The sequence below is a fragment of the Scyliorhinus torazame genome, chromosome 9, assembly GCF_047496885.1.
Source record: "Scyliorhinus torazame isolate Kashiwa2021f chromosome 9, sScyTor2.1, whole genome shotgun sequence".
NCBI classification, from domain to species: domain Eukaryota; kingdom Metazoa; phylum Chordata; class Chondrichthyes; order Carcharhiniformes; family Scyliorhinidae; genus Scyliorhinus; species Scyliorhinus torazame.
The window spans coordinates 203937176-203957647 of NC_092715.1; the positions used below are offsets into that span (position 1 = coordinate 203937176).

The 20472-nt window shown below is 43.5% G+C and overlaps 1 protein-coding gene across 2 annotated transcripts in view; it reads left to right on the top strand.

Annotated features, from left to right (window-relative positions):
- The window catches only part of kcmf1 (potassium channel modulatory factor 1), a 161876-nt gene that overhangs the window by 1706 nt on the left and 139698 nt on the right, over positions 1–20472 (top strand). The window lies entirely within an intron of this gene.

The window sequence follows — 20472 nt, forward strand, 5'->3', positions numbered from 1 at the left end:
TATATTAATACAAAGCAGAAACAAGTCATTCAGCCCAACCAGCCTGAATCGATGTTTACCCTTCACATGGGCACCCTTCACATGGGCACATATGTCTAATCAAGTTCATCCATCCTGTATCTATAACCCTTCCATCACTCTTCCTTCATTTGCCTATACAATTCAATCTCAAATGTTGATGTAGTTTTTTTGCTTTAAGCACAATCCTGGAATTGAATTCCAGGTCCTTTAAATGTCGCTTCTCTTGTCCTCTTCTAAATCTCTTGCATTTAATGTTGTATGTATGGCCCTTGTTCTTAACTACTCTACTGGAAATAACCTCTTCGTATGTCGTTATAATTTGAAACACTTATTGCCCCATTATCTTAATTGTTCAGCAAAAAAACTTTTCAAAACTTTCTTAGTGTTTGCATTGCCTCGTGTCAAGCATAAGACTTATAGATGTGGCTACTCAATTTATTTAAGGGAATGGCAATGGTGTACTTCGCATAGAATCCCTACAGTATGTTGGAAGGAAGGATTTTTTTTGGTAAAATCACCTTAAAGTCCTGACATTTAGGTAACATTTACATTTTTTAAAAGAAGCAAATTGGCTTGACAAAGTACATTTCTTCAATATTCATTTAGCACTTTCACGTGTATGTATGTCATCATAGAATTTACAGTGCAGAAGGAGGCCATTCGGCCCATCGAGTCTGCACCGGCTCTTGGAAAGAGCACCCTACCCAAGGTCAACACCTCCACCCTATCCCCATAACCCAGTAACCCCACCCAACACTTAAGGGCAATTTTGGACACTAAGGGCAATTTATCATGGCCAATCCACCTAACCTACACATCTTTGGACTGTGGGAGGAAACCGGAGCACCCGGAGGAAACCCACGCACACATGGGGAGAATGTGCAGACTCCACACCGACAGTGACCCAAGCTGGAATCGAACCTGGGACCCTGGAGCTGTGAAGCAATTGTGCTATCCACAAGGCTACCGTGCTGCCCTCATGATTTCTTCCATCGTGCTGTGTATGGATATTATGTGGACTGTTCCTGAGAGTTTATTATACAAAATCTGAGACTGAAAATTAAGTTTATAACTTTCCACTGTTGGCTATCCATATATAATTTTGTAACCCAGCAATAAATTAACTGCACTCATAGAAAATATCTTTGTATGTACATTTCAAACTGCATAGGCTATTCATGAACGTTTTGAGATTCTTTTGGCTGTCTCTGTGGAATGTAGGTGATGCAGATTGTTACAGGACCCGACTAACCTTTGCATTTTCTTTCTGCTGGAAATAGCGGTTTCATAAAATCCACAGATTTTCTGTGGTCTGTTATAGTGTGGTAACTAAGTATTAGCCTTCTCTCAATATTTTGGGATTTTGTTATCTGATTAAATAATTCTGTCAAAACCTCCAGTTTTCATCATGATGACCCCGGAAGGTAGGGAGGTGGAGGGAGTGATCGCAATGGATACAGAAAAGGCTTTTGATTGGGTAGAATGGGACTATCTGTGGGAGATACTGGGACGGTTCGGATTCGGGTGGGTCTTCATTGACTGGGTCAGGTTACTGTATCAGGCTCCTGTGGCAAGTATACGGACGAATAGGACAACATCGGACTATTTTAGACTGCACCGGGGGACGAGACAAGGATGCCCCCTCTCCCCACTGTTGTTTGCGCTGACTATAGAGCCGTTGGCAATTGCTCTGAGCCTCGAGGGGCTGGAGAGGACTGGTCCGGGGGGAGGGGGGTGGAGCACAGGGTTTCGCTCTATGCGGATGACCTGCTTCTGTATGTTTTGGACCCAATAGAGGGGATGGAAGAAATCATGAGGACTCTAGGGGAATTTGGCCGGTTTTCGGGCTATAAGCTTAATATGGGAAAGAGTGAGATGTTTGTGGTCCAAGCGAGGGGACAGGAGAGGCGACCGTTTAGGTTAGTAAGGGGAAGCTTTAGGTACCTAAGCATCCAAGTGGCACGGGAATGGGACCGGCTGTATAAATTGAATCTGGCCCCGCTGGTGGACCAAATGAAGGACGATTTTCGGAGATGGGCCGCGCTTCCGTTGTCTCTGACTGGCAGGGTGCAAACGGTGAAGATGTGCGTATGGAGGTGGCATCATGTAAGGGCACCAGTTTGGGGGCGTTGGTAACTGTGCCTCTGCCGTTCCCGCCGGCACAGTACTCCACCAGTCCAGTGGTGGTGGCGGCCCTGAGAGTTTGGAGCCAGTGGAGGCGGCATGTGGGAACAGTGGGAAATTCGGTCTGGGCCCCAATCTGATAATCACCGGTTTGTCACTGGGTGTATGGACGGAGGGTTCTGGTTATGGCGGAGAGCGGGAATTGAGAGGATGGGGGATATGTTCATAGAGGGGAGCTTTCCGAGTGTGAGGGCGCTGGAGGGAAAGTTTGGGTTGGCGAGGGGAAACAAATTCAGATATCTGCATGTGCGTTATCCCAACTTGATATTCTGTATGATGAATATAACTTTCAATTTCAGATTGACATTCATTATGGAGTCAGTAGAATTTCAGTCAGCTGGGGGGGCTTGGGGAAACGTTTCATATTTCATTCATTTGAACAAAGGATATTAAGCGTATGATTTGTCTTTCCACATCTGAATTGCACTGTATCTAGAGTGACCCTCCCCAGGCAGGTAAAGAGTCTTGTTCGTAGTCATTAATCCAACTGGAAAGCATTCATCAGCTATACTGAAATAGACTGGATAATTATACTTGCAGTATGTTTTTGATCTAATTTGCAAACAAAAAAAATTAAACCGAAACACCTTAACCAAGAAAACTGGGAAATATATGAAGAGTTTTCATACGTTCAAATTTCCCCAACCATTATAAAATTACTCGTAGAATCCCCACAGCGCAAAAGGAGGCTATTTGGCTCATCGAGCCTTCACCGACCCTCTGAAAGAGCACCCCACCTAGGCCCACTCCCCTACCCTATCCCCGTAACCCCACATAACCTTTAGACACTAAGGGGCAATTTAGCATGGTCAATCCACTTAACATGCTCATCTTTGCACTCGAGTATAGATAGCTCTTCAATACCTCTCTGTAAGAGATCAACTTGCTCCTTGTTTTGATCTCTATATCAGTTATTTTATATTTTAAAAATTTACCATTTTCCATGACTATTCATTTGCACAAATGACCCAGCATCTTTCCAAGAACTTGCTACACACAATAATTCGATACATTTTTAAATAATGGACCATTTCTCATTGTAAAAGTTATCAATGCTGTTTTCTGAATGTTTTAGTATGGGTGTAGCTCAGGGAACTGAGGTATAAGAGCACACTATGATAAAAATTGCAAAAGATATCGAGATTTCCCTGCACGTTGAAAATGTTGGGGCATCCCACGTGAATCAATGCCTTTGTGTAAATTCAGAAGTTCTTAAATTGGTTTATAATTGTTGATTAATTTTATCTTAAAATGACTATTCTGAAAAGTAATTGATTTCAAAAAAAAAAATCTGCTTTAAAGTAACCCATATATTGAAGTGCTGTTAATAGTGTAGATGGAAGCAGAAAGTTGCAAAGTGGCATTTATTGACTAATTGAGGGGCGGGGGCGGTAAACTGTGGTAGATCGAGTTTAATGTGAAGAAGTGAGAGTCATCCACTTTGGACTAAAGAAAGCTAAACAGAGTATTTTCTAAATGGTGAGGAATTTGGAACTGTGGATGAGAATGGAGATTTAGGGCCAAGTACGGAATTTAATAAAATCTAGTGGACAGGTTAGCAAGTGCAAGCACTCTAATGGAATGTTGTCCTTTATCTCAAGGGGTCTGGCAATTTGGTTAATTAATTAATTTCAATAGTGAGATTGCAAGGGCATTAAGGGTTACAGAACCAAGGCAGAGAGTTAAGGTATAGATCAGGCATGATCTAACTGAATGGCAGAACAGGATCATAGGGCTGACTGGCCTACTCCTTTTGTTATGTTGGGTGCATGACTCTTTTCTAATAGCAGTTTTTTATTTTGCAGGTCATTTGTACAATTCAGTCTTTTTTTTTTTTAAATGATGGAAGGTCACTTTTCTTAGTTTCCTCAATCAGGAAACAAAACAAAATCATAGTCTAGTTGGAGCACTCGCATGCAAATTCTGTCCATCAGAGTTTTAAAATCTGCATTTGGCTATCTATGTAGATGAGATTTTGGAAGGATTTTGAATGTTGCAGTGTCAAAATGTCCAGAAAATGCGTTAAAAGCTGCAATCATCTACAAAACCATTTTCGTTTAAGAAGTGGGCCTCTGATATGGCAGTAATTGCTGTGGCAAAGGGGTTAGATTGCATCATGTATTGAAAGTGAAGCTTGAATGGTTTATAATAGTCATCTGAACCCTGAGGTCATATAATAGTCTTAAAATCACACCCAGATATGTCAAAGGCCTTACATTTTTGAGGACACAAACCTCCAGGCTAAGCGGTTACTAGTTCTGCTTGTATTAACTTCATATGCCCTGATTTATTGACAGAAACAATGCTGTGGTAAGTATGGAGATCAACACTATTGAAGGAGGCATGTGCAAGCACTGCCCATCAATAAAGGGGATATGCTTTCTTGAACAAGCCAACAGGCTGGATGGATAGGTTGACATTCTTCAATGCACCTGGGGATGAGCATTAAATATTGGCTTTGCCTGCACCACTCAAATCCCATGAATTAATTTAAAAAGAAGTACTTTGAGATGGTGGTGGTAAGCTGCCACTTTGAACTAGTGCAGCCTATGAAGTGTTGATGTATCCAAAGTGCCAAATGCAGTAAGTCCTGGACAACATTTAGGCTTGGCCTGAAAAATGGATAGTTACTTTTACGTTATGCAAGAGAGATTCTAGCTGTCTTCCCTTGATATGCAATAATATTACCGCCGCTGAATCCCCCCATTAATCAAATTAACAAAAACTTAACTGGACCAGTCATATAAACACCATAGCAGAGGGAAAATAACTCTTTCCTCCTCCTCCTGCCCGCCGACTCTACAATGTTAAAGAAGCTCAACACTGTCCAGGACAAAAGAGACTACTTGATTGACACCCAATCCACCACCTTAAACATTCACTCCATCCATCAACTTACATCAGCTTGTACGATCTACAACAGTGTTTTTCAAACTTTGTTTTCCTAGGACTCACTTTTACCAACCGGCTGACTTTCATGACCCATGCCAGCCAACCATTTTCGCATTATCGCTTGCCTTTAATGCGAAATGGTGAGCCTGCTTGGTCCTCACAATCTCACTTCAATCAGGTTCACAGGAGGAGAGGGCAATGCAATGCGCATATCAGGTGCAAAGTTCAGCCGGTTCCTTTTGTACTGTCTTCGTCTCTGAGGACAGAAAATCCAACTTCGCACATGTAGGTCGTTGTGAAGGGCAATTGCAACAAAATGCAAACTCCACACAGACAGTGACCCACAATCGGAATTGACCCCGGGTCCCTGGCACTGAGGCAGCAGTGCTAACTACTGAGCTATCTTGCCGCCTTCTCTGCATGTAACATGTGGGCTTTGCATCCTGATTTGCATTGGCACAATTAACAAAGCCATACCTCAAGAAATCATGTTTATACTGAATTGTTCCCGATTTCAGTTTCTTCTTAGGCTGTTTCCCAGGGCCCCAGAGCTCTGTATCCAGCTCACGCTAGCACTGCTTTGTCCTGCTGTGGATTCTCCTGAGCAGCTCACACTAGAGCTGCTTTGCCCTGCCGCGGATTCTCCTGAGCAACTCTCTCCAGTAGATTCAGTTGTGAGATCCTAGCCTGTTTGTGTCTCTGTCCCTCTCTTTCTTATAACAAAATGATCCAACTTCAGTTTTTTACAGTCCTGTTGCTTGCTTGCTCGCAGGTAGAAAATAGAGGAGTCTCTCCTCCGTGATTTCCCGCCAAAAACACAGTTGCACAGGGCCTGTGACATCGGTATGTGCCGGGTGCGTGACCAGCTCTTTACCGCCGCTTCTGGCAGGAAGATTGCAATGTTTGCATTTAAAACATGGTCATAGCTGGCATTCTTAACTTAAAAGCCGGTCGTGGCTGGCATTCTTAAAAGGCATTCGCTGCTGCCGGGTGCTCCTCCCACGATCCAGAACACTGCAGTCATGACCTGCAGTTTGAAAAACTCTGATCTACAAGATGCACTGCAGCATTGTGCGAAACCCCCTTCAAAAGCATCTTCAGAACCCCTAACCTCATCCATGTGGCAAGGGCAGCAGATATCATTACCTACAAGTTTCCCGCCAGGCCACACACCATCCTGACCTGGAACTATATCACTGTTCCTTCACTGTTGCCGGGTAAAAATCCCGGAACTCCTTACCTAACAGCAGTCTGTGAATATCTACACCAGATGTACACCAGATGGATTGTAGTTGTTCAAGAAGGTGGCTCACCACCATCTCTTTAAGGGAAATTAGTGATGGGAAATAATTGCTGACATGGCCAGTGAAGCTCACACTTCATGAATGAATAAAAACAGATAAAATAGAGGCAAAGAAAGATTGGGTTAAGAAAGCATGAAATTAAACAGAAGAATAATAAGTTGAAAAACCTCACCTCAATTTACTACCTGCAGCAATGAGATTCTATAGTTGAATTGTTCGCTTTCTGGGCTGGAGATTGGCATTGCAGGAGCATGAATCTCACCATGAGAGAGTCCTTTCCTTAAGTCCCAGTCCTAAATTTGAGTGGCACTTTGATTATGTTTTGTCAGCATTTTTCCATTGACGTAAGATTAAGGACATGCAGGAAATCATTTGGGAGTAGGATAGTTTCATATGGTGCACTTTTGCTGTTGGCTGAAAGGACCAATCTGAGAGGCAAGTGCTGCATATGAGGTGGTTGCCAGGTGCCATTGTGAATTATTGTTTTCAGTGTTGGCACTTGTCAAGTCACTGGCCACTAAGTGTCATGATTGCACATGCTATCTCACAGGTGATGTCGCTATTTCCCTGTCATCGTCTTGTTTCTCCCAGGCATTAAAAGCTATGTTTAGGGCCTTCATGTCATGATTACAAGCATTCTTCAAACTGATCTTTGGGTGTCCTGTGATCTTCTGGCCCCAGCTTCCACACTATATACAGAAAATCCTTGTGAATACATCCGTCTTCCATCCAGGAAACATGCCAAGCCAACACAAGTGTAGCATTTCTTGAAAGTTACCAGGTGGTTGAACTCCAATTTAGGTGAGGCTAAAGGCAGAGACGCACAAATTTTCCGGCAATTTGTGGTGACTTGAGGCTCACTGCTGGATTATTTATGTACCAATAATGACATAGAACGTAGAACATTACAGCGCAGTACAGGCCCTTCGGCCCTCGATGTTGCGCCGACCTGTGAAACCCATCTATACTCTTCCCTTATCGTCCATATGTCTATCCAATGACCATTTGAATGCCCTTAGTGTTGGCGAGTCCACTACTGTTGCAGGCAGGGCATTCCACGCCCTTCCTACTCTCCGAGTAAAGAACCTACCTCTGACACCTGTCTTATATCTATCTCCCCTCAATTTAAAGCTATGTCTCCTCGTGCTAGACATCACCATCTGAGGAAAAAGGCTCTCACTGTCCACCCTATCCAATCCTCTGATCATCTTGTATGCCTCAATTAAGTCACCTCTTAACCTTCTCTCTAACGAAAACAGCCTCAAGTCCGTCAGCCTTTCCTCAAAAGATCTTCCCTCCATACCAGGCAACATTCTGGTAAATCTCCTCTGCACCCTTTCCAATGCTTCCACATCCTTCCTATAATGCGGCGACCAGAATTGCACGCAATACTCCAAATGCGGCCGCACCAGAGTTTTGTACAGCTGCAACATGACCTCATGGCTCCGAAACTCAATCCCTCTACCAATAAAAGCTAACACACCGTACGCCTTCTTAACAACCCTCTCAACCTGGGTAGCAACTTTCAGGGATCTATGTACATGGACACCGAGATCTCTCTGCTCATCCACACTGCCAAGAATCTTACCATTAACCCAGTACTCTGTCTTCCTGTTATTCCTTCCAAAATGAATCACCTCACACTTTTCTGCATTAAACTCCATTTGCCACCTCTCAGCCCAGAGCTGCATCTTATCTATGTCCCTCTGTAACTTGTAACATCCTTCCATACTGTCCACAACTCCACCAACTTTAGTGTCATCTGCAAATTTACTCGCCTATCCTTCTACGCCCTCCAGGTCATTTATAAAAATGACAAACAGCAGTGGCCCCAAAGCAGATCCTTGTGGTACACCACTAGTAACTGGACTCCAGTCTGAACATTTCCCATCAACCACCACCCTTTGTCTTCTTCCAGCTAGCCAATTTCTGATCCAAACTGCTAAATCACCCTGAATCCCATGCCTCCGTATTTTCTGTAGTAGCCTACCGTGGGGAACCTTATCAAATGCTTTACTGAAATCCATATACACCACATCAACTGCTTTACCCTCATCCACCTGTTTGGTCACCTTCTCAAAGAACTCAATAAGGTTTGTGAGGCACGACCTACCCTTCACAAAACCGTGTTGACTATCTCTAATCAAATTATTTTTTCCAGATGATTATACATCCTATCTCTTATAAACCTTTCCAAGATTTTGCCCACAACAGAAGTAAGGCTCTCTGGTCTATAGTTACCTGGGTTGTCTCTACTCCCCTTCTTGAACAAGGGGACAGCATTTGCTATCCTCCAGTAGACAAGGATGACTTAAAGATCAAAGCCAAAGGCTCAGCAATCTCCTCCCTAGCTTCCCAGAGAATCCTAGGATAAATCCCATCCAGCCCAGGGGACTTATCTATTTTCACACTTTCCAGAATTGCTAACACCTCCTCCTTATGAACCTCAAGCCCTTCTAGTCTAGTAGCCTGAATCTCAGTATTCTCGACAACATTGTCTTTTTCCTGTGTGAATACTGACGAAAAATATTCATTTAGCACCTCTCCTATCTCCTCGGACTCCAAGCACAACTTCCCACTACTGTCCTTGACTGGCCCTACTCTTACCCGAGTCATTAGTTTGTTCCTGACATATCTATAGAAAGCTTTAGGGTTATCCTTGATCCTACCTGCCAAAGACTTCTCATGTCCCCTCCTGGCTCTTCTTGGCTCTCTCTTTAGGTCCTTCCTAGCTAACTTGTAACTCTTGAGCGCCCTAACTGAACCTTCATGTCTCATCTTTACATAAGCCTCCTTCTTCCTCTTGACAAGTGTTTTGACTGCTTTAGTAAACCACGGTTCCCTTGCTCGACCACTTCCTCCCTGCCTGACAGGTACACACTTATCAAGGACACGCAGTAACTGTTCCTTGAACAAGCTCCATATTTCCATTGTGCCCATCCCCTGCAGTTTTCCTCTCCATCTGATGCATCCTGCCTCATCGCATCATAATTGCCTTTCCCCCAGATATAACTCTTGTCCAGCGGTGTATATACTTCTCCCTTTCCATCACTAAAGTAAACATAATCGAATTGTGGTCATGATCACCAAAGTACTCGCCTACCTCCAAATCTAACATCTGTCCTGGTTCATTACCCAGTACCAAATCCAATATGGCCTCGCCTCTCGTTGGCCTATCTACATACTGTGTCAGGAAACCCTCATGCACACATTGGACAAAAACGGACCCATCTAAAGTACTCGAACTATAGCGTTTCCAGTCAATATTTGGAAAGTTAAAGTCCCCCAAAACAACTACCCTGTTGCTTTCGCTCCTATCCAGAATCATCTTTGCAATCCTTTCCTCTACATCTCTGGAACTTTTTGGAGGCCTATAGAAACCCCCTAACAGGGTGACCTCTCCTTTCCTGTTTCTAACCTCAGCCCATACTGCCTCAGTAGACGAGTCCTCTTCAAACGTCCTTTCTGCCATCGTAATACTGTCCTTGACTAACAATGCCACCCCTCCCCCTCTTTTACCATCTTCCCTGAGCTTACTGAAACATCTAAACCCCGGAACCTGCAACAACCGTTCCTGTCCCTGCTCTATCCATGTCTCCGAAATGGCCACAACATCGAAGTCCCAGGTACCAACCCATGCCGCAAGTTCACGCACCTTATTCCGGATGCTCCTGGCATTGAAGAAGACACACTTTAAACCAACTTCCTGCCTGCCGGTACACTCCTGCAACTTTGAAACCTTACTCATGACCTCACTACTCTCAACCTCCTGTATACTGGAGCCACAATTTAGGTTCCCAAGCCCCTGCTAAACTAGTTTAAACCCTCCCGAAGAGCGTTAGCAAATTTCCCCGCCAGGATATCGGTACCCCTCTGGTCCAGGTGCAGACCATCCCGTTTGTAGAGGTCCCACCGACCCCAGAATGAGCCCCAATTATCCAGAAATCTGAAACCCTCCCTCCTGCAATAATCTCACTTATTTTAGCCAGCACATTCTGGACCTAGTATGTGTTTAAATGCCAATGTTGACCTTTTTTATTGCAAAATGATCTGCGCCTTGTGATCCTTATAAAATCTATACAAAGCTAAACATTTGGATTGACCAAATACTGCCATCCAGCTACATAGATGTATTCAACTGTAATGAACTGAATTGCTTATTTTAGTCTGCATTATCAAATTTTGAAAATAATCTTTGACTTTGTCAGGTACCTACTGGTCCGCTTCTGAGTATGCTTTAATTTAAGCAATTCTGCTGAACATACAAATGTTGGTCCATTTTGATATTCTGGACCGACTCCCTTTCAAGTTCTCGTTTAATTGATCAATGTGTTCGTGATGGTTATTGTGACAACTCTAGAAAGATTGAAATAGTACACTGTGAGCAGTGAATTACTTATCATTGATAGGTGGAAGTGTGCAATGGATCATTGGGATTGTTTTTGCATTTTCCTCCTGTCCTCTCTTAGTGGTGACTATCTCTTGCTGGGGAACATTCTGTTCTTTGTCCACGTGGCTTTTTTTCCCCATTTTTAAGGGTAGAGATTCATTTGGGTTGGCTATTCAGCCACATATGAGCAAGATCTTGTCCTCGCCCATTGTTCCCACATACCTATGCAAACTTCCAGAGGTGTTGCTGGTCAGTGATTTAGAAAAGGGAGTCCTAGCCTTATATACCAGCCTTAATCAAGGTCCTGAGGCCAATTGCGCTACATTTTTCCATTCAAAAGAAAGCCATCAGTACGTGTCAGGTAAAAATAATGTAGCATAATTTTGAGTATTATGGAGACTGTCCAGCGATAAGGTCTCAAGATTCAAGTATAACTCAAGTCTTGTAGATGGAGCTGTATTCTTCATATCTCAGTTATAAAATTGAATTTGTGAACCGTGAAATTTAAGAGTACTGATTGCTGAAAACCAGAACTGTTCTGTGTTGGTACCTAGCTGTTTACCATATGTTGCCACATAACTGGGTGCAGTACTTCATTGGCAAACACGAGTGTCTCAGCAGTACAACTAGATATGCAAATCTGCTTCAGGATATATAAACCCTACTTTTGAAAGCAACAATACAGCTTTGTTGGCTGACGGTTGTAGTTATTTAATTTCCTACAGCATTTTAAAAAAGATGGAGATAACTGAATTGTTTTCTTTTTGAGTTTTGTTTTCCCTCTAAAGTATAAAAATGCATACATGAAAAAGACATACTAAGTAGGCCTGGAAGAAACGAGGACTTATTGACCTACCTGTTTACAATCTTGACGGGCAATTACCCCCCACCCTCTCCAAAAACACAGCTCAGTGACTGACACAAAGTAGTATCAACATAAACATTCTGATATCGCCTAACAATCCCTGACCTCCTCAAACGCCTGTGATTGTATTTTGGAGTCAAGTAAAGCTAGATTAATTTTGTTGAGTTAATGCTTATCCACCCTTGATGTAAGCAAAAAAATAAAGAATTAATTAAATTGGGATAGGACTATATACACCCAAGTGTAAACAAATGTCAGTACTGTGGAATGGGCACAGCCACTTGTTATATGCTATCTCAGCACGTTGACAACACTGTAATGGTTCTATCAACTGGGAACTTGCAAATATGCTAACAAAGTTGGCAGTGAAAGATAGGCCAAAGCACAGTGAGAGTGTATGCCTTCATTTTACTATAACATTAGACCTGGAATTGAAGAATTTGGATTGGATTTGGTGGTTGGAGGGTAAATCGACATAGGACGTGTGGGAGTCTTTCAAGCAACAGGGGCAGCACGGTAGCATTGTGGGTAGCACAATTGCTTCACAGCTCCAGGGTCCCAGGTTCAATTCCGGCTTGGGTCACTGTCTGTGCGGAGTCTGCACATCCTCCCCGTGTGTGCGTGGGTTTCCTCCGTGTGCTCCGGTTTCCTCCCACAGTCCAAAGATGTGCCGGTTAGGTGGATTGGCCATGATAAATTGCCCTTAGTGTCCAAAATTGCCCTTAGTGTTGGGTGGGGTTACTGGGTTATGGGTTATGGGGATAGGGTGGAGGTGTTAACCTTGGGTAGGGTGCTCTTTCCAAGAGCCGGTGCAGACTCGATGGGCCGAATGGCCTCCTTCTGCACTGTAAATACTATGATCTATGAAACAGTTGATTAGGATTTAGGAAAGTCATGTTCCTGAGCAAATGAAGGATAAGTATGGGGAATTTAGGGAGCCTTGGATAACGAGGGATATTGTGAACCTTGTCAAAAAGAAAAAGGAGGCTTTCGTGCGGTCTGGAAGGGTGGGGACAGTCAGAACCCTTGAGGTATATAAAGAAAATAGGAAGGTACTTAAGCGGGAAATTAGGCGGGATCATGAACAGTCCTTGGCAAGTAGGATCCCAAAAGCTATCCCAAAATCCCAAAGCTTTTTATTCATGTGTAAAAAGCAAGAGGGTGGCCAGGGAAAGGATTGGAGCACTTGAGGATAGTGGGAGGAATCTATATGTTGAGCCAGAGGAAATGGGTGAGGTACTAAATGAGTACTTTGCATCAGTGTTCACCAAAGAAAAGGACTTTGTGGAAAATGATTCTTGGATAGGGTGTGTGGACAGTCCTGGGTCATGCTGACATAAAAAAGGAGGAAGTAGGCCTGACGTCAGTGGTAGGGAAGCTCCTGGAGAAGATACTGAGGGATAGGATCTATTCCCATTTGGAAGAAAATGGGCTTATCAGTGATAGGCAACATGGTTTTGTGCAGGGAAGGTCATGTCTTCCCAACTTAATAGAATTCTTTGAGGAAGTGACAAAGTTGATTGAGGGAAGGGATGTAGATGTCATATACATGAACTTCAGTAAGGCATTTGATAAGGTTCCCCATGGTAGGCTGATGGAGAAAGTGAAGTCTCATGGGGTCCAGGGTGTACTAGCTAGATGGCTAAAGAACTGACTGGGCAACAGGAGACAGAGTAGTAGTGGAAGGGAGTTTCTCAAAATGGAGAACTGTGACCAGTGGTGTTCCACAGGGATCCGTGGTGGGACCACTGTTGTTTGTGATATACATAAATAATCTGGAGGAAGGTATAGGTGGTCTGATTAGCAAGTTTGCACATGACACTAAGATTGGTGGAGTAGCAGATAGTGAAGGGGACTGTCAGAGAATACAGCCGAATATAGATAGATTGGAGAGTTGGGCGGAGAAATGGCAGATGGTGTTCAATCCGGGCAAATGCGAGGTGATGCATTTTGGAAGATCCAATTCAAGAGCGAACTACAAGGTAAATGAAAAAGCCCTGGGGAAAATTGGTGTACAGAGAGATCTGGGTGTTCAGGAACATTGTACCCTGAAGGTGGCTGCGCAGGTTGATAAGAGTGGTCAAGAAAGCATAAGGCATGCTTTCCTTCATCGGAAGGGGTATTGAGTACAAGAGTTGGCAGGTCATGTTACAGTTGTATAAGACTTTGGTTTGGCCACATTTGGAATACTGCGTACGGTTCTGGTCGCCACATTACCAAAAGGATGTGGATGCTTTGGAGAAGGTGCAGAGGAGGTTCACCAGGATGTTACCTGGTATGGAGGGCGCTAGCTATGAAGAGAGGTTGAGTAGATTAGGATTATTTTCATGAGAAAGACGGAGGTTGAGGGGGGACTTCATTGAGGTCTACAAAATCATGAGAGGTATAGACAGGGTGGATAGCAAGAAGCTTTTTCCCCAGAGTGGGGGACTCAATTACTAGGGGTCACGAGTTCAAGGTGAGAGGGGAAAAGTTTAAGGGAGATATGCGTGGAAAGTTCTTTACGCAGAGGGTGGTGGGTGCCTGGAACGCATTGCCAGCAGAGGTGGTAGAGGCGGGCACGATAGCGTAATTTAAGATGTATCTAGACAGATACATGAAGGGCAGGGAGCAGAGGGATACAAATCCTTAGAAAATAGGCGACAGTTTTAGATAGAGGATGGATTGGCGCAGGCTTGGAGGGCCGAAGGGCCTGTTCCTGTGCTGTAATTTTTCTTTGTATTGGATATTTTAAAGACATTAAGGTAGATATGTCTCCTGGGCCGGATGGGATTTACCCCAGAAAACTGAGGGAAGCAAGGGAGGAAATTGCTGGGGCCTGAACTGACATCTTTGTATTCTCATTGGCTACATTGGCTGACATTTTTGTATTCTCATTGACTCCAGAGATGCCAGAGGACTGGAGAATAGCTAATGTGGTACTGCTGTTTCTGAAAGGTAGCAGGGATAATCCAGGAAACTAGGCTGGTGAGCCACATGTCGGTAGTAGGTAAATTATTGGAGAGAATGCTCAGGGACAGGATTTATACCCATTTAGAAACAAATGGACTGATTAGTGATTGACCGCATGGTTTTGTGACGGGGAGGTCGTGCCTCACTACCTTGATCGAGTTTTTTGAGGAGGTGATAAAGATGAATGATGAGGGGAGGGTGGTGGATGTTGTTTACGTGCACTTCAGTAAAGCCTTTGACGAGCTGCCTCATTGCAGACTGGTACAAAAGGTGACATCATGGAATCAGAGGTGAGGCAGCGAGGTGGATACAGAACTGGCTTGGTCACAAGGCAAAGGGTAGCAGTGGAAGGGTGGTTTTCTGAATGGAAGGTTGCGACTAAGGGTGTTCCACAGGGATCTGTGCTGGGGCCTCTGTTGTTTGTAGTATACATAAACTATTTGGAGGAAAATGTAGCTGGTCTGATTAGTAAGTTCGTGGATGACACCAAGGTTGGTGGAGTGGCAGATAATGTTGAGGATTGTCAGAGGATACAGCAGGATATAGGTTGGAGACTTGGGCAGAGGAATGGAGTTTAATCCAGACAAATGTGAGGTAATGCATTAGGGTAGATCTAACGTAGAGGGGAAATATACCATAAATGGCAAAACCCTTAGGAATGTAGAAGGTCAGAGAGATCTGGGCATGCAGGTCCACAGATCTTTGAAAGTGGCCACACAAGTGAACAAGGTAGTCATGAAAGCATGTGGAATGCTTGCCTTCATTGGACGGGACATTGAGTATAAAAACTGGCATGTCATGCTACAGTTGTATAAAACCTTGGTAACGCCGCTCTTGGAATATTGCGCACAATTCTGGTCGCCACACTACCAGAAGAATATGGACTCTTTGGAGAGGGTGCACAGGAGGTTTACCAGGGTATTGCCTGCTCTGGAGGGTGTTAGCTATGCAGAGAGGCTGAATAGATTTGGACTGTTTTCATTAGAACGACGGAGGTTGAGGGGTGACCTGATAAGAGGTCTACAAGATTGAGGGGAATGGATAGAGTGGATCGGCAGGCTCTTTCCCAGGGTGGAGAGGTCAGTCACCAGGGGGCATTGGTTTAAGGTCCATGGGGCAAAATTTAGAGGAGATGTGCGAGGCAGGTCTTTTACACAGAGGGTGGTGAGTGCCTGGAATACGCTGCCATGGGGCGGTTGTGGAAGCAGATACATTAACGGTGTTCAAAAGGCATCTCGACAAATACATGGATAGGATGGGTACAGAGGTTTACGGCACTAGGAAATACTCGGGGTTTTCGCCAAGGGTGGTAGCATGACCGGTACAGACTTGGAGGGCCGACGGGCCTGTTCCTGTGCTGTCTTGTTCTTTGTCTTTATCCTGGCTTTCGGCCTTTAAAATAAATAAAATCCTGGAACTCCCTCCTTAAAAGCACTGTAGATGTACCTGCACCACATAGACTGCAGTGGTTCAAGAAGGCAGCACCTTCTCAACAACAATTAGGGATATGCAATAAATGCTGGCCTATTCAGCGACACCCACAACCTGTGAAAGAATTAATTTTTTATAAAGGTAGAGAAGTACTCATACACACAGGTGGACATTGCTCATGTTTGTTAGCGATGAGACCTGTCGGTGAGTGCCTTCACTAATGTACTACAATACCAGTTCCGGATGTTGATCAGGAGTTGGATTTCACAAAATTCAGTGTTGGAACGGTGTAAAATAAGACTGATTACTACTGAATCTTCATGCTGTGGAACAGCCTGTTGATGGTGCTTTTACCATATAGGTGTGCAGCGTTCTTCCTCTGTTGACTGCACTCTTTCTGTACAGCTGGTTTATGATGCAAACCAAGGCCAATAGTGCGGATTCAATTCCCATACTCGCTGAGGTTATTCATGAAGGCCGGCATTCTGAGCCCTGCTGCTCGCCTCAGGTGTGTTGATCCTCAGGCAGACAGCTCTCCCCCTCAAAAGGGGAAAACAGCCTATGGTCATCTGTGACTATGGCGACTTTAATTTGCAGATTCATAGATGTTTATAGCGCAGAAGGAGGCTACTTGACCCATCGTACACATGCCGGTCAACAAAGATCTGCCTACACTAATCCCATTCTTGAGCACTTGGCCCATAGCCCTGGAGGTTATGGCAGCGCAAGTGAATATCTAAATTCTTCTTAAATGTTTTGCGAGTTTCCAACTCAACCACCCTTTCAGATAGTGAGTTCCAGACTGTCACCACCCTCTGTTTAAAAAGGTTAAAAGCCTTGCTAATGTCCATATAGACCGCATCAACATTCCTGGTTACCTCAAAAAAATAGATTATATTTTTCAAATACAGGGCAGTCTGATGGTGCAGTGGTTAGCACTGCTGCCTCACGGCACCGAGGACCCAGCACTGCTGCCTCACGGCGCTGAGGACCCAGGTTTGATCCCGGCCCCGGGTCACTGTCCGTGTGGAGTTTGCACATTCTCCCTGTGTCTGCATGGGTCTCACCCCACAACCCAAGTAGATGTGCAGGTTAGGTGAATTGGCCACGCTAAATTGCCCCTTAATTGGAAAAAGAATTATGTACTCTAAATTTAAAAATATTGAAATATTTAAACAATATTTTTCAAATACAACCTTCCATTAACAAATCCATGCTGACTGTCCCTGGTTAATTCATGTCTATCCAAGTGCAAATATATTCTGTCCCTCATAATTCTTTTTAGTAACTTCCCCACCACTGAGGTTAGACTGATTGACCTATAATTTCCTCGTCTATCCCTACCTCCCTTTTTTAATAAGGGACAATGTCAGCAGTCCTCTGGTACCTCACCTGTGGCTAGTGAGGATTTGAATATTAATAATCTTTATTAGTGTCACAAGTAGGCTTACATTAACACTGCAATAAAGATACTGTGACAATCCCCTCGTTGCCACACTCCGGCGCCTGTTCGGGTACACAGGAAGAATTCAGAATGTTCAATTCACCTAACAAGCACGTCTTGCAGGACTTTTGGGAGCAAACCTTAGCACCCAGAGGAAACCCACACAGACACGGGGCGAACGTGCAGACTCTGTACATAGTGATCCAAGCGGGAATTGAACCTGGGACCCTGGCGCTGTGAAGCTAACCACTGCTACCATGCCGCCCTACTGCCAGTGCTCCTGATATCTCCTCCCTTGCCTCCCTCAACAGCTTCAGATACATCTTCTTGCCTCCCTCAACAGCTTCAGAAACATCTCATCTGGACCTGATTACCTACCCACTTATAAGGCTGCTAGTACCTGCTCTCTGTTAATTGCCTCTATAACATTTCACAGTCCTCCACCCTGATGTCTACACCTGCGTCTCCTTTTCCATTGTGAAGACCGACACACAGTATTCGCTGAGGACAGTACCTACCTCTTTCTGGGTCCACACATACATTACCTATATGGTCCCTAATTGACCTGCTCTTTCCCTAGTTATTCTCTTGCTCTTTATATATTTTTAAAAAACACTTTGGATTTTCCTTTATTCTACCCACCAATGCTTTTAATGCATTCCATTAGCTTCCTGAATTTTCTTTTTAAGTTTTCCCCTGCACTTGTTATACTCCTCCAGGGACTCTGTCGTATTGAGCCCTTGGTATCTGCTATAAGCTTTTTTTTCTTAATCCTGACCTTGAGGTCCCTGACATCCAGGATTCTCTAGTCTTGCCGCACACTTTTATCTTTACGGGAACATATTTACCCTGTACACTTGCCATCTCACTCTTGAAGGCCTCCCACTGCTCTCGCAGTTTTACCTGCAAGAAGCTACTCCCAGTCCACTTGGGCCAATGCGTATCTTATCTTAGTAAAATTAGCCTTTCCCCAGTTTAAAAACTTTTATTCCTGGCCCACCCTTATCCTTTTCTATAACTATCCTAAATCTTTTTAAAATAAATTTAGAGTACCCAATTATTATTTTACCAATTAAGGGGCAATTTAGCGTGGCCAATCCACCTATCCTGCACATCTTTGGGTTGTGGGGGTGAAACCCATGCAGACACAGAGAGAATATGCAAACTCCATATAGAGAGTAACCCAGGGCTGGGATCGAACCCGGGTCCTCAGTGCTGTAGACAGCAGTGCTAGCCACCGTGCTGCCCTAATTATCCTAAAACTAACTGAATTATGGTCTCCATCTCCAAAATGCTCACCTGATATGTCTTCCACCTGTCTGGGCCCATTTCAGAATATTAGGTCCAGAATTGCCCCTCCCTTGTTAGGCTTTCAATGTGCTGGCTAAAAACATTCTCCTGGATAAAATGTAAGAATTTTGTACCCTCCCTACCTTGCACAATAAAACTATCCCAGTTAATATTTGTGTAGTTAGAATCCCTTGCTATTACTACCTTATTATTCCTACACATTTCTGAAATTTGATTATGTATTTTATCCATATCTCTCGCTGTATGGGGGCTTGTAGTACGCACTATAGTTTTTGCCCTTTTTGTATTTTCACTTCTATCCAAAAGGCCTCATTTGATAATCCTTCCAGAATATCATCCCTCCCCGCTGCTATAATTGCTTCCTTGATCGATATTACGACCCTGCCCCTCTTCTATTTCTCTCTCTGTCTTATCTGAATACTCTATAACCAGGAATGTTGATCTCCCAATCCTGCTCATCTTTCAGCAAAGTATCAGTCATAGCCACGATATCATACTGCCACATGTGTATCTGTGCCTTCAACTATTCTGTCTTATTCCTCCGGCTCCTGCATGAAAATGCACAGGTAAATAACAAATTTACATAATACCAAACCGAAATGTTAGTTTTACGGAATGAAAGTGATTGGGTTATAAATAATTGTCACAGGCTTGCGTGTTTATGGTGAGTATTATTTTGGGTTTTTTTTCCAGCCAATTAGACTGGAGCATTCCCTCACAGAAATTACTTTATTTAATTGTTTGTTGATTCCATGTTCCTGCATTAAGAAATTAATCCATCTTTTTGTTTGACCTTATCGCTGTTATCTGATTATTTTACTATAAATCTAAGAGTAATACAATAACGGTTTTAAGGTAAATCCTTTTTTGCAAATGAAGGCAGCCTAGACCCATTTCATAAAAACAGGATTTACCTGTATTCTATTTGGCCTTGCTAGACTCATTTCTTTCTTGTCTCGCCTTTAGTGCAAGTAACTTGACATACCTGTAATTGACAGCATCCTAGACCCATAATGGACCAATTTATGGTCAAAACTAAAGTTGCTAAAGTACACATGGGGAGACAGTACCCTTGTTTCCACTCTTAATTACAATTGGAACTCAGTCTGACAAGTTCCAACTAAAATGTAATTGGAACTCAGTCTGACAAGTTCCAACTAAAATGTATCGGGATTGATCAGTACATGAAGGTTACTCATAAGAAAGCAACATTTAAAGTAGGCAGCGCAAAATCAACTGAGCCTGATAAAACGGGAGGCTCGTATTGCACAAGATTATAAAACAATGCCTTTTGAGGCGAGGAGGTGGCCAAGGAAAAGATGTTTTCGGACATTCAGAAGATTTCTAAGCATTTCTTTTTAAATTGCTATAATCCAAAAGTAAATGGTGACTTAAAAGAGTGACTATACCAACTGCTTGGTGTTCAAAGCCAAGTTCTCAAAGTGAGCCAGTGATGCAGTTGAATTGATTTTTGGATCACATTGTTGCCATGGTTCATTTAATAATAGGATGAGTAATCCAAAAGTTGTGTAGACTATTGGCTAGCACAAACCCACAGTCGTTGTCTTTGGACTTTCCCATATTTTGTGGACTTACCCACATTTTGTGTTTATTATGTAACTAGATATTGCAGAAGTTGTGTTAATGATTTTAACTGTATTAAAAAAATTCCAGTGTG